Below are 16,429 nucleotides of genomic sequence, written 5' to 3'. Positions count from 1 at the left end.
ATATAATGTTTAATAAAAACTTTAAAACATATTGTTGACATAACATTATATAACTATATGTTTATATTATATATTCAACAATATATTTATTTTATGTATTAAATTGTTTATAATAATTATTTTAAATTTTATATTTTATATTGTAGATAATATAAATTATTTAAAATAAATATATTATAATATATAATATACATGATAACAACTAAGTATGCTACATCCAAGTTATTGATTATACACCATACTAATAAAAAAATTACTCTAATCTACCTAAAGAAGCCATGAAATTATAAAACCACGTGAAATGAATGTACAAAGGAGAGGCTCACAATGGTTACATTGGTGGTCTTTCCTTGTCCATTCAATTACAAGATTACTTATATAAAAGTTCAAATTATATATAATTCTATCATGTTTGAATGTTTTTAAATCACATTTTCCTTTATCATATTATTTTGTGCTTCCTTTTTAACGTACATTATATCTTTTTCAAAATTATTTTTAATCTTTCATAAATATTTGAACTCCCGAGGTTGCGTATTACGTCTTGCTTGTTTCAGACCGCATTTACTGCAGGATTTTTGTGTTTATTATGGCTCCGGCCAACTTTAGCCTAGCAGTTGATGCTAGTGTTGGAGTTGTTGCAACGGACCCTCATGGTGCCCCCGAACAAACGCCCTCACAAATTTGTTCTGAAAGTGTTTCACGAGATATGTCCTCGCCTGATGTTGTACTTCCTATTCAGTATTTTGATAATGTCTGTGATTGGCTTGAAAAATGTACTTTGATAGGATATTTTGTGGGTAGGATCCCTCCTGAAAGCATGCTTCGTGATTGGGTCGCCAAAGCTTGGTCTCCTCATGGATTTCGGCTTGATGGCGTCCAAAGTCTCACGAAAGGTTTTTTTTTGTTTCGCTTTTCAAACCCTTCCCATGTAGAGGCTATTCTCTCCCATGGGTCGTGGACTGTTAGGTCGTCCCTCCTAGTATTTCAGCGTTGGTCTCGTGACTTTTCTGTCTCAGATGACAAAAAGTTGCGAGTTCCAATCTGGGTTGAATTCCCTAGTTCTCCTTTGCCCTGTTGGCCTTTCATGCAAACCATTGCTCAATTTGTTGACAAAGTTGTTTGCCTGGAGCCAGATCATTTTTTTAATGCTCGCCCTCAAAAGAGGGTATGTGTTGAGTCAACCTTTCTCGTGACCTGAAAGAAACTGTTCATATTCAAGTGGGAGGCAACACCTTCACCCAAAAGGTGCTTTATCTGAACCTACCCAACACTTGTTATCAGTGCCAATCAGCGGATCATAAGATCAGGGATTGTCCCCTAGCAACTCCGAAATTAAAACCCCTTTTTAAGGAGTTTGGCTCTCGACTTGTGGAGGGAGCCAAGAAGGATGAATGGACCACTGTTGTTCTTAAAGGTAAAAACTCTACAGTTTCGGCCCAAAAGACTCCCGTCGGTTCCAGTTCTCAACTAACAACGGATCCTCCTTTACAGTCCTCGTCCTCCCAAGCGGTTTCTACTCCACACTCTCTACGCCGCTCTTGCAGCCCTTCTGGGCGTGCTGAGATTGTAGATGGTGGTTCTGAAAAATGGCAAGTTATCTCCAGTGGGGACCCATATTTTTTGTGCAATAGCTTCTCCTCTTTTGGGGATGAGGAAGATATGTTGGTTTTGTCATGAATTAAATCTCATGGAATGTTCGAGGTCTCATAGACCTCGCCAGAAAATATTATGCTTGAGATGTTCGTCAACGTATTGTAGGCCTAGATGTTCTTTGCTTCCAGAAAGTTAAAATTGCAGGTTTCATGCTCAATGTTTTATGTTGTGTTATTTGGCCAGATAGCCTTATTTTTGCTTCCCAACATGAAGCTGGTCGAGGTGGAGTTGTTACTCTCATTTCCCCTCGATGGTGCTCTGCAATTATTTCTCATGGCTTTGATCCCATGCAGCACGCCATCTAGGTTTTTCTTTCAATCGATAATCATTCTGTTGGGATCATTAATGTTTATGCTCCCAATGATTTGGTTGAAAGATCGTACCTCTAGCAATGGATCGTGGACGATCTTCCACCTGCCACTTGGGTCATGTGTGGGGACTTCAATATGGTTGAGGTGGCTTTCGATAAGAACATATTTTTGCCTTTCCACTGGAAAACTAGTGAGTGGGAAGCCTGGTACTATATGCACAATAAATTGGGTCTTTTCGACCCCAACACCAACCGTTGTCATCCTAGTATGGTCTAGCACACTTGGTCTAATTTCAAAGCTGGCTCTGACAAAATTCTTAAAAGGCTTGATCGTGCTATGATATCTGCGCAATCGTTTTTCTCTTTTTTTGAAGATCATGATCTTCTCGTCACTCCTCTTGTTGATGTGACGTTGTCAGACCACTTCCCCATAAAGTTTAGCATTGAATGGTAGACAGCTAGGCAACGTCCTTCCAAAACACACTTCTACCTCAACACGTCTCTCATGCACCATTCATCCACGATGGCCCACATTCAACGAGTTTGGAATTTAGAGCCAAGGCCCCACCATCACACTGGTTGGATTGTGTGGTGGCATGACGCCATTTCTCGCTCTGCGAGGTTTCTATGCATTTATGGTAGGCATCTCGCCATCTACCGCAGGTGATCATATGATGTGACCACCAAAGCTCTATGTGCTGCCACATAAGCTTTGGCCTTGAATCCCTTTGATTCTTCCCTACAACTCCATTTAGCCTAGCTCTGCCATTAGAAACAAGTTGATGATAGTCACTCTACCAAAGGAGCTCAAATCAAAGCCAAGTTGCACTGGCTCAAGGTGGGTGATAGGGCTTCTAAGGAATTCTTCCTGGCTTTGTGTGCCCATCATACCTCTGTAGGGATTAAGAAAATAAAAGAGGGGCATGCTCTTCTCACCGAATTCCCTGACATATTGCAAGCCTTTGTCTATCATTATGAGAAGGTGTTCATAGTGCAAGGAGATTCTTTGGCCAGAACCCAAGCTTTGCAAGACTGCTTAGCCGTTGTTCCCAAACGTCTCTCCGACTCTCAACAAGCCTTTTGTGATCTCTTACTGACCATTGATGATCTCAAGGAAGCCGTTTTTTCTATGGCAGATGACAAAGCCCCCAGTTGTGATGGCTTCCCCTATGAATTCTACAATTCTCTTTGGCCTTGTGTTGGTCCTGATCTTCATAAGGTCTATCTGGAAGCTTTTCATTCCCGCTCCTTGGGAAAAATGATTAACCAAGGAAACATCAAGTTTATCCCTAAGGCTAGGGACCCAGATGACATTTTCAATTGGCGGCCTATTACCTTGCTTAATGTCTCTTATAAGATCATTACCAAAGCTTTAGCTCTCAAGATTTGTCATCTCCTTCTGCTTATTGTCCGTCCGGAAGAGATTGGATTTATTAAATATAGGCTTATTCTGGACAATATTATTGATGTTTGGGAAGGGATGGACTGGACCAGATGCTCTCAACAACGGGCAATATTTCTTAAGATTGACTTCGCTAAAGCGTATGATCGCATTGAGTGGCCTTTTATCTTGGCTATGCTCAAAGCCCTCGACTTTGGTCCCCGATTCATCCAGTATGTTCAGATGTTATTCAGAGATGCCTCGGCTTGCATCACCATTAATGGCCAACACTCTGAGGCTTTTGGCATTTTCATATCCATTCGCCAGGGATGTCCTCTGGCTCCTGATTTATATGTTCTTGCAGTGGAAGGGTTTGGTTACTTACTTGCTAATGCTATCGTTGTTGGGCGTGTTCGTGGTATCTCCTTGCCTGAGTCACCTTCTCAACTTGTCAATGGCCACTTTGCGGATTATTCCTTTCTCACTCTCATTGAGGACGAAGATAATGTGCAGGCCGCTCTTTAGTGTCTAAACACTTTTTGCTTGGCTTCTGGTTCGGCCATTCAATGGCACAAGACGCAATGTTATAGGCAGTCTTTTCTTCCCGCTTCACCTTAGATCCTTCATTATGACTGGACATGGCTTCAGCATGGTGAAATATTTCACTTTCTAGGCATTCCTTTTGCCTTCCAAGCTTCGCCTTCGGATCTTTGGAATGCTGTCTTAGCTAGAATTGAGAAAAAGCTTGCCTACTAGATCACCAAGCCTCTCTCTTTGGCTAGTAAATTCCAAGTTTGCTCCAATGTGTTGGTCACCACCCATGTCTACTACTCCTCATATTGGGCTCCTTCTAAGGCCTCTTACATGAAATTGGAAAGACTTATGCAGGCCTTTCTCTGGGCCTTTGGGTCTGACCATCATGGTTTTCATAGGGTTGCTTGGGAATAATGTTGTCTTCTCAAGGAATCTGGAGCGCTCGACCTTATTTCTACCTAGAACCAAGGGCTGGCCTTATGTGCTAAATGGGTTATCAGAGCCTTATCTAGTGATGAGGCCTGTAAAATTCTTCTTCGGCATTGCATTTCTTCAAGCTTTCCTTCCAAAAGGCCAGCCTGGAAGGGGATTGGCTTGCAAACCCTGCTCATTATGAAAGACCCTGTTCAGATACAGGGTACTTTTGTGGTCAAAAGTATCTAGCGTGCTTGGGAAGCTATCAAGCCTTGGCTTCGATGGGTCGGCAATGGCTTTCGGGATGGCTTATCCATGAATCAGCACAACCTCTGGTGGTCACCTCTTTTTCAGGTGCAAGGGTTACCTCTGGCCAAAATCCACGGTGTCAGTGCTCTGCGCTTTCACAAACGCGACATTAGAACACCTAAGGATCTGCTTTCCAAAACTTATATGAGCCTCTAGTCTTGGAAGGACCTCCAGGTCCAGTTTCTTCTATCTCAGCCAAATCGATAGACTTATGACCTTCTAGTCTCGGCTCTTCCCTCAAATTTACTTCATAAGCTCGGTATTTGGTCTGTTAGACCTTGGTGGAAAGACTGGAAGTGGTATCCTTGGACTCCTTTCACCAACTACAAACCCAAAATGGGTTATCTCTAGTTGGTTCCTCATTTGCCTGTGGTTCATATTCTCAATCAGCAGTGACACTTGCAGTCTTCTTAGACTTCCTGGAGATTCAGGTTTTTTGTTGTCTAGTCTGCCATCATTGAACCCAAGATTGCCTTTGGGTTCCAGACTCAAACATTTGGGAGTTCATGATCCTCGATGCCTTTTTGTGGTCACCCAAAAACTTTTATGCACATCTTTTGGTTATGTAGAAGAGCTCAACAATATTGGAGTTGGATTCATGACTTCTTTCGGCCTTTTCGGCCTGAGCCATTTTCTTGGAAAATGGCTCTTCTGGGTGATTCCCCTAGAATCACCTATAAATTCTCCCATATATGGCATGCTTTCAGAATGGAGATCCTATACACTCTTTGGAAGGATAGAAATGTTGTTATTTTTTCTCACAGCTGTTTGGATATTAATGTTTCGCTTTATGCTAAAGCTTGCATTTGTAACAATGTATTAATGCAGATTTAGGTACAAGCTGACAAGGTGGCCCACCTTCAGGAGCTCCTCCAGCATTGGGGCAATGCCCCTTGTGCGATTGCCTGAGTACCGTCGGACTCTATCTTTGTCAATCGTACTCCGCCTAGTGGCCGCCACCACGGTCGCAGCTCCTCTGCCCACCGCTCTCAGACCCTACGGTCCCAGCCTCCCCACCGCTCCTCGGGCGGGAGAGATGATGCTTGGCGACGACGCTCGGCTTCTCTGCCGCGTCGGGGATCTGCCTCGGGGTGGCCCTCTGTTGCTCCTATGGATTTTTCTCTTCTTGTTGCTGATGATTCTAGGTGGCCCTCTGCCACCACTTCAAATTTTCCTCGCCTAGCTCTAGTGATCTTGCCTCCCAGGCAAGAGGAAGGAGAAATTGAAAAAGATCCTGAAAATGGGTGGTCTGTGCCGGATCCGACTCCTCGCCTCGCTAATGTATGGGGCAAAAAAGATGATCATGATCCTCCTCCCTCAACTACCACTACTTTGGCTGCCTGAGGAAGTTTTTTGATGAATAGCTTGTTTTTTTGTTTCCGATCGCTGGCCGAGTGACTCTCGCGGGGTGATCTTGTATCCCCCGACCTTTTTTTGTGAATATGTACTTTAATATTTTTAATTAATAGAAAAGACCTATTCATCAAAAAAAATATTTGAACACAAATAAAATTAAATAACATAAAAATCGTTACCAAATTTCCGTGCTCTTTTCAATATATTTGTTGTGTTCTCAAGGCCTTCTAATTCTGCCCTAAAAAGGGGGTCTATAATATTAAATTTCATGGGAGTATAAATGAACAAATCCTCATTCTACCCATAACACAGTTTTGACATCTAAATCTAAATCCTCATTCTACCCATAACACAGTTTTGACATCTAAATCTATGGAACACGACTGCACATATGTAATAGGATTTATACTTTGGAGCTATGTTTAAATTGTACAATGAATGCTTGTGAGGACGAAAGCAAAGGTGTGTTTATGCTGGACAGGTATCTATTCCATTAAAAATTATAGTGTTAGCTGTATTTTCTACTATGTTAAAAAAATTTGGTTTATGATATTTACATGTAAGATCTGAATGAGACTAACCTTTTACCATTCATCAATATTAATTGATTGACATGGGTATGGAGACGAAAAAGGGTACATTTGTTCACCGTACTGAAAGGAAGAAGGTAATGCTTAATTTTGCAATCTATTTGGAATTTCATTTGATGAGTAGATGTTCTTATACATAACTAGATTTTTAATCTAAATGTGAGCTCAAAATCCTGTCTATGTACATTACCTAGTGGGCATCCTGTTCATTCTGTGCAGATTTTGGCTCTTAACTGTTGGAAACGGATATTGGATAACGTCTCCCTGTCTTTACGCTGGAAAGGTAGCTATTAACTAAATGTTGGTTGTATGTACAGATTTTGTCATTTCAATTATCGGACGGTTAGAAGGTGTCAGGCAACACACATTTTTTCAAATGAATGTATGGACTAGTGTAATGAAAGAGTGTCACATGCGCACAAACAAGGCAAAGCAATGTTTTTGATATTTTATTCTATAACAAAATTCATATCGTACATGATTCTTATTTGAGTTGGTCTAGTGGTGGAGAATTTGTGCGCTTGAAAGAGAACTCACAAGTTCAAATCCCAAACTCAAAGGGGTAAGGTAAGGTATGTATGCCTCGTTTGTAGTGTAGTTAAGTACCTTTTGCAAGAGAACATAAATACAAAAAGACAAGGTGGTATGTATGCCTCGTTTGTAGTGTAGTTAAGTATCTTTTGCAAGAGAACAAAAATACAAAAAGACAAGGTGGAAAGTTCAATCATCTTGCACATGTTTCCATAAATCTGAACCGTTGATGTCAAAAGTTAGTTGGTCATATAAGGAGACACCTTTGACGTAATAAGTGAGAAATTGTAGATTTAAGTAGGTAAAAGACACAAAGAGAGTTAAGTATGTGGGAGTGGATGTCATCTTAGATATTATTTTAATTAGATTGCTTGAATTTATATATTTTTATTTTTATTTGTGGAGTCTTGAGGATAGTGATACATGGCCTTAGAAAAATATCAAGCACTTGTCTTTTCTCTCATAAGGCTTGATTTCACATGATTGTAGATATTTTCAAAAGAAATGTTCATTATTTGTCATTTTATTTTGTCTATATAATTTTTTTTTTGCTCTAATAAGACTAAATTGTTTAAAAGAGAATAAACAAGAATTCAAATTGTAAGGAGTAAATTTTCCATTAACAAACCATTCCTACAATTATAAGAGAAAGTGGTAATAAAATTAAAAAAAAGAGGAGTCGGTTAGACTAAAGCTTAAACTGTTTAAAAGAGAATAAACAAGAAGTCAAATTTTATAAAGTTAACTTGCCATTAACAAATCACTCAATGTATGGCCTCCATCCCCCACAATTATAAGAGAAAGTGATGATAAAATAAAAGAGGAGCTCTAGAGTTAGAATAAATACAAATGTTATTAAATGGTACTTTCAATAGATTATGAGTAGTAGAGGAGGTGATTAGCTGAAGCTATTCTAGCTCCAAAACAGACCTTTCGTACAACGTGTTAGTGACAGCTTAGTCAATCGCAACTGTTAATTACAAAATTGACGGTGTAAAACATGCGACTAACAAGCGTGTTAGTCACTTCGTACTGTCTTTTTGGAGCCAGAATAGACGCGTCTGATTAGACTAAAGGTAAATAATGTTAAATGGCATTTTCAATATATTATGAGTAGACGAGGAGGTGGTTAGACAATTGTTGTCTGATGGTATTTTCAATAGATTATGAGTGGTTGAGGAGGTGTTTAGACTAAATGCAAATGTTGTTAAATGGTATTTTCAATAGATTGGGGGTGGCTGAGGAGATGGTTTGACTAAATGCAAATATTGTTAAATGGTATTTTCAATAGATTGTGAATAATTGAGGCCACATTGTATTTGATCTTTTCCTTTTGTCTTGACTTCAAGGTTTTTATCTAATTTATTTTTATTTGTAATCATCTAAGGAATAATGTTATGTCTTTATAGATGATAAAATTAAAGCAATTGACAACTATTGAAAATATTAAAATATTCTCTTAACTTGTTCAAAGTACAAAGTCTATCTAACACATGGTCTTCCAACACTAGTCCAAAAGATATATGTAATAATCTAAAGAATTGTAGATTTGAGTAGGGGAAAGACAATAAGAGTAAAGTGGGTCTCTTCGAGGGGATGTCATCTTAAAATATTAGTTTAGGGTGAATATATATATTTTTACACCGAAGGCGTCTCCTACTATGAAATGCACCGAGCTGATTTTGTCTATCAACAATCTACGTTTCCCGAGAGGCGTGCAAGACGATTGAGATGAGAATAACCATCGAATCATTTTTTTCGTCGATTTTGCTTCCCTGAAAACTTCTGTCGTCGCCTGCCTTTACGAACCGCATTGTTAATGTCAGATAGTACTTTTACGACTTCATGTGCTGATAAACTTGGGGATATTAAATATGTTTTTTTTAAACCAAAACTTTAAAACGCATGAATTTATAGGATTATATTCCTCACACATACCTATATGATTAATGACAAGTACTAATAGTTGTTGGGCACAACGAACAATAAATAAAGGGATATTACATATCAATGGTGCTTTTTGTCCTTACGTGGTGCTTTTAGTGTAGTATAGAACATTAGTTAAATATCACTTTAGTTTTTATTATAATATATTTAATATAATTTTAAATTATATTATTTATTTGTACTTATTTTATTTTTTAATTAAAATTAAGAATGTTTATTATTTTATTTAATAACTTTATGATATTAGTTAAATTATAATAATTTTTGTTAAATATTTTTTGGGGTTATTTTGAAATAGATTTAAGATATTTTTATTTATAATTTTAATAAATAATTTACTCATCTATTATATGACTAATATTAAAATTTTGTGAAAACAATTAATCTTAAGATGATTTATTAATTTAAATTATTTTAGTTACACAAAAATAGTTTATTTTACTTTGAAACCAATTCATGATAAAAAAAACTTATTTTTTATTTTTTATTTATTTATTTTAGAATTAATTTATGATAGATTTTATTTATTTATTTATCTTTTAATAATGATTTTATTTATTTATTTTAAATTTATGATTAAGAAAGAAAACTCAATAAATATTATAAATTGATTTCATTTGTATGTTTACATTTATATATTATTAAATACTAATATAATAAAATAACACTTAAAAAATTAAAAATAATTCTAAATAGGTAATATAAATAAGATAAAATAATTTAAAAAAAAAATTATACTAATTTATTTACTATTTAAAATATCATATTAATATTCAATTTAGTATTTTTTTTTTATAATGAACAGGTTCCTTTTCAAATGTTTTATTTTTCATATTTATGTTCCCATCGAAAAAAAAATTATTTTTCATATTTATTTGTAAATTTGAAAAATTTTAATCTTAATTTTTTATTGCTAAGTATGTTTAAACTACATATTGGGACAATAGCCTCATAAACCATTCACAATCATAACAAAGTAATTTCTATTCATTAAAAAATGTCTTGAAATTCGAAGCCATGCAATTGAATTTCAATACATTTGGTATAATTTGATTACTTTGTATTTGTTAAAAGTAGTTTTCCAATATATGCATGATATCTTTATGATCAATGTCAAGAGGAAAGAAAATACCTTTCATGGAAGGTATGTATATCTGTTTGTCATTCATTTTGAAAACAACTCATAAAAAAAAAATTGAATTTGTGAAGTAGCCTTTAATATATGGAGAAGTTGAGTTGGTAGAATAGATACCACTCAATTTTCTAGTTGAAGGTCATCAATTTTCATTCTAATGATACCTATGAAGATTTATCTTAAAAATAATGTCAATGTATTTTGATATTTTCCTTAAATATTTAATGCACTAGAAGAATGAAAACAACCCATAAAATTTTTTTTTGTGAAGTAGCCTTTAATATATGGAGAAGTTGAGTTGGTAGAATAGATACCACTCAAGTTTCTAGTTGAAGGTCATCAATTTTCATTCTAATGATACCTATGAATATTTATCTTAAAAATAATGTCAATGTATTTTGATATTTTCCTTAAATATTTAATGCACTAGAAGAAAAATAACTCAAAAGAGCAAGTTAAAATGGTAATAAACTAAACATGTAGGCATAGAAACAAAAAAAACTGCATCTAAACCCATTGTGTATTATAGTCAATTAAAAAATCTTTATATCTTTATTTATTAAACTTGAATATGTCTACTATTGACTATTAGGACACCAAACTATCCAACTTGAACTTAATATCACTAATAAACCTATCCACATTTAAACATCCATCCCTATTCCCATCCTCACATTTCTAACATCTATAATGCTAGCACATTACAATCTTGTCTTTCAAATGGGGTGACACATAGTAACATCCTATATGTTCAAAATGGTCTTTTTTTTGCCAACACTTTTACTTTTTTATATTGTAAACTCTAATCCGCCTCTAACCAAAAAAAATAATTCAATAAATAAGGCTTAAAGAAATAAAGTAAAAAAGAACACTTAGTAGCACTTAGTGCATACTTCAGAGTAGCAATCACACACAAGCATCGCTATTAGGGGTGAACTCACAATACTGGTTCCCACTTTTTGACCAACTTTGACACTTAGATGAATATTTTGAAAAAAAACCTTCACTTTCTAACACCTATAACTTTTAAACCATTAAGAATTTGAAGATGATATAAACTTGTGATTTTTAACATCTTGTTTGAAGATTCTAAATATATTTTTTGCAAATTTGTTTGAATAAAATTTTATTGATTTTTCCATCTCCCTAAAAAAGTAGTTGTTTACAGAAAACAACATTTTTTAAGAGTGATGTGTATCCCGAAATGCATAATTTTTTTATATAAATGATAAAAACTTAATTCTTTTGAATTTTGGTTTGTAATATCAATACCCAGGGCATGCACTTGGTTTGATAGTGATATGTTGAATATTTTTTATTTTATTAAGTTTTGAAGTTCGACTAATTATGATTTGGATATAGGTGTACGTTTGAACACATAACTTGTTCTATATATATCAAAATTCAATTTTCTTTTTTTTGTTAGAAAGAAAACACCAATACCTAGTGCATAGATATTTTTCAGAATTTTTTTGAATTAGTTTACTATTTTTCCCAATGCATTGAACAAAGAAGTTCATGTTTGGTGAAAAACCTACATTCATAAGAAATAAAATAAAAATATATTAATGAAATTAAATATATGAAAATTTATACTATTTGGAAAGCTTATAATAAGGACTAAATACTTTTAAAAAAAAAACTTTTAAATGAATTAATTTGACCCCCCAAAAGCTAATGTAAAATTGGTTTTTTATTAGCATTTGATAGATGCAAAGGAGACTCCATTGCAAGTATGATTTAGAAGTAGAGAGGTTCTATCCAAGAAATTTTGATCTAAGAGCCTTTGATTTAACTGTCTTCAATTAATTACTTCAAATAGGACCTCTTAAAGCTTAAATCATTATATTTTTTTAAAAATGTATGATTTCAACAAAAATCAGGACGTACCAAAAAGTGGGAACCAGCTTTGTGAGTTCACCCTTAGTTGACCTCCATTGTTGAAGTCGTACGCACACATCTTTGCATCTAGGGCATACACATTTCACTTTGTTGAATTAGTCTCAAGATCTATTTGAGATAGATCTCTAAATGTGCCACATGCATCATTTTTTGTCAAGACAACCATTATCAATGCAAGTACATATATAGAGCTTGTCATCAAAAGTTATAGTGGATGTCCATTTATGACACTAGCATATTAGGAGGACATTAGTAATGAATGCATAGTTGATTCGAAACTATCACTTCTTCATCAAGACCATTTTTGCATAAATAAACACCATTTTATCAGTGGCTTTATTTCGCTTATGTTTGGCTCCCTCTCAACCTCTTCCTTTCCCACTCTATCTTCACCTCTATCTCTATCTTTCTACTTCTCTATCTCTAGAAATCTCTTTCTTTTTATCTTTCCATTTCTTTGCTCTCCCCTCTGTCTCTCTCTATCATTCTCTCTACCTCTCTTGCCCCCTCTCCTCTCACTATCAATCTCCATCTCTATTTTTGTCGCTATCTTTATCTTTATCACTATCCCCTATCTCTATCTCCTTACCTCTCTCTCACTCTTCCACTCTCTCTTCCACCCTTTCTCTTTCTCTCTCTATCTCTTCCTCTCCCTCTCTCTCTATTTTTGGATTTGTATAAGTAGATGTATAGTTTATTAGAAGTTATCGCTCCATCATTTTGACCTTTGTTTCACAAACAATATCATTTTACAAATAGCCTAGAGTTTGATCATATGTACTACACAAATGTATGCACAAAACAGACCATTTTTTTCCTAATTGACCTCTTCCACCTCTTTACCATACCTACCTCACCCGCTTCATATTTCTATCTCTCCATTTATCTTCCTATATCTTCCTATACATATCTTTCTCTACCTCTATCTTCCTATCTCTCTATCTTTCTCCCTCTACTCTATCAATTTCTCTATCCCTCTTTATCTCTCTATATCTCTCCCCCTCTCCCCCCCCCCCTCTCTCTCTTCCTCTCTCTCCCATATTTGCAAACATAACGTAAGCATATCAGTAATGGAAATTGATTATCTTCCTAATTCATAGGGCTTGTTTTACCTTTGTTTAGATCCATGTAAGTTGATGCAAGTTGTTTTAAAGATATCACTTCTCTATTGAAACCATTTTTACACAAACATCAGCTTGTAATTGCCCCTAAAAATTGACCTCATGTATTGCACAAATGTATGCAAAAAAATAGAACCCTCATGTATTTCTAATTAACCTTCCACACCTATTCGGCGTACCCATTGCACACCAAGGTGCAATTGCTAGTTATTTTTATTTGTGTACTTTAAAGATAGTGAAGCATGACCTTAAAAAAATATCAAGCTCTTGTATTTTCTCAAATAAATAAAGTTTGATTTCACATGATTTAAAAAAAAAAATTGCATTAAAATGGTTAAAACAATACTATCTAACATGTCAGCACTGACATGTAATTTTATCTCCTTGACCAGCCTTAAATCACACACTAAACAACATATTTAGGATAGAGAATGTCAGTCAATTCAGAATGTTTAACACTTTTAAGTCTAGAAGTCAAAATTTATTGAGTGTAATTTAAACTGTTACACATCTGTTAATATAATTAATCTACACAAATTAATCAGATAGACATCACAATTTTTCACAATATTTACAAAATTATTTTACAAAAATTTTATTGGCTGGCCTACCTAGTAGGTATGGTTTTGACAAAGTTGCAGTCTGATATGACAATCTCTGAAAACTTTTAACGTCAGCCTGCCTGATAGTTCGTTAAATGTTGAGAACGTGAATACAAAGTACAGCACGCCATTAAAGTTCTGCAAATTTCCAGACTTGTAATGTGTATATTCAATGAACAGGCTGTTCTGTACAGTGTTTTTGACAGGAAATGTGATCATCTAGTAATGGGATTACCGTACAATTCATTTTAAATGGTACCAAGTCATAAACAATACAGATTAAGAGATGCCGCTGATATGACAGCAAAGAACGTGCCGAGTAAAATAGCCCAAACAAAAGCAGCAGAGTAAGACAATTCCGCTGTCAATTCTTCTTTTATTACCTGTCTTTTAGCAGATTTTATTGGGTTCAGATTATTATTAGGAGAAGAGCATCAGCAGTTGAGCACCCTAATTTTGAGTTTCTCAAAATCTTACGTGGAAATTCCAAATCCTCTCAATTTTTTACAGTAGCTTACTTGGCAAGTCCTCTGCTTATAACTAAGCTTTCAACGCCACATCATCAAGTATGCTGCCACATTAACATGTTTTTTGCCAAAGTGTCCAAAACAACCCAAAAAAAAAAGTGAGACCAATAGGCATGTAAAAGAGGCCCCAATAGTTGTGCAATTGATATGGCATCCCCTGATTGGTTACTTTTTACAATATTAGTACATTTCCTAACAACTATTGGTACATTTCCTAACAAAAATTGATATTTTATGTTTCCAACAATAGGTTTTATTTGTTCAATTTTTGGAACAAAAGGTATCAACAACCCTCACAATAATTGGTACATGTTCAACTACTGGTGCTCTTCCCCTAGATGGATGTTGCTTTTTTCATTAATATTTGGGATATCAAAGTCAAAAGATGTATTATAGATTGGGATTATCATTAAGATAATAGAGAATAGAGAGTCCATGGATGTATAATAGATTGAGATCCATCATTCGCATAATAGAAAGCTAAAGTATTCATAATAGAGTAAGGAATGTGATGCGAAACATTGATTCAAGAAACTTGCACATAATTTAATCTAGAAACAACATTAATCTAAATATGAATTGTAGAAATTTTCAATGGTTGTTTATTATTTTTAACCAAACGTGTAACAATATTGACAAAAAGTCCATCTTGTGTAATTTTATTGATTTTATTATTAATGATATTAGATTTCTACAATCCATAATATTAATCAATGTTGAATATATGAATTAGATTGTGTGTTAGTTTTTGCATCAACGTTTCGAATCACACTTTGTGATCCATTATCAGGACAATGGAGAGTTAGGAGACATAATAGAGATCCACGCCAAGGATAATACACCTTCAACACCAAGGAGATATCCTCAACAAAAATGCATGCATTCCAAGCTAGGAAAAAGATCTATATAAAGAATATCAAAATAAAGAATATCAAACTTCAAGCAAGGGAGAGATAGCTATAAAGATACCTTCCAACAAGTGTAAAGGGATCCATGTGAAGGATACATAGCTATAAAAGGTGGAGGAAGAGATCTTTGCCTGAAGATATCTACCTCCAAAAAGAGACGATATCTTTAATAAATATCACAACTTCAACACTAAGAAAGGGGAAGGAGATCAAGAATACACACCTTCCATGTTGCTAGGAAATGAAATTCTTGATGAAGGATTGCACAATTTGAAATATCAAGGAGAGATTGTAACAGGCATATGCTATCAAGCAAGGAAGAGGTCTTAGTCAAGGATACACATCTCCAAGAAAGGATAAGATCCCCATGAAGTAAATACAATTCTATGCAAGAAAGGGTATCCTTATAAAAGATACAACTCAACAAGGGCAAAGTGGATACTTAAGAAGGAGGAATGTTTGAAAACTACACCCATAGAGACAAGAATAATTAGGCTATTATGTAGATATCCAAGTATGATATCACTTGAAACTGTACCGCCATGAATGAAAATGAGACTCCAAAAGGTAAGCTACTAGTGTCACATAGCGGGGGGCAACATAATAGGTTGAATGAAATGCTAAGGAACTATATCGATATCTTAGCCTAGAAATGGTGGAAATAGGAGTCTTAGTCTAGAAATGTAAACTAAGAACTTAATCAATCACTATTTCTACTTTTCATTGGAGAAAATCAATAAGATCCAACTTCACTCCCAAAGGAGATCTGGATGTTTTATGTGATTAATTTCTCTTTTGTTGTGTGTGATTAGATATGAAGATGTAAGAATTAGGAAAATTGATGTGAAATTGACAAGATGAATTGTATAAATATACTAATACAGAATTGGAAATCAAAATGTAAAGTAAGAATTGGGAATGAGATACAGAGAGAAACATGTAGCTAAAGTTTGAGCCTGAAAGTGACATCAAGAGTGTTAGGTACCCTAGTCCTAAAGGTGTCTCTATTAGTTGAGGCTTCATATTCAAATCAAGATGCTTTGTAGATTACTCTAACCAAAATTGAGCCAAAAAGTGTTGAATAGGTGTGCTAACTAGTATAGTCCATGAGTTTTTGTCTGTTTGAAGTCTGGGATTATATGTCTCAGTCTGCTCTATGTACACAAATATGCAACTTTCAGCAATCGAACCTTTAACCTACACAAA

The sequence above is a fragment of the Cryptomeria japonica genome, chromosome 5 (assembly GCF_030272615.1).
Source record: "Cryptomeria japonica chromosome 5, Sugi_1.0, whole genome shotgun sequence".
Lineage (NCBI taxonomy): Eukaryota > Viridiplantae > Streptophyta > Pinopsida > Cupressales > Cupressaceae > Cryptomeria > Cryptomeria japonica.
Note: the sequence above shows the minus strand (reverse complement) of the source record.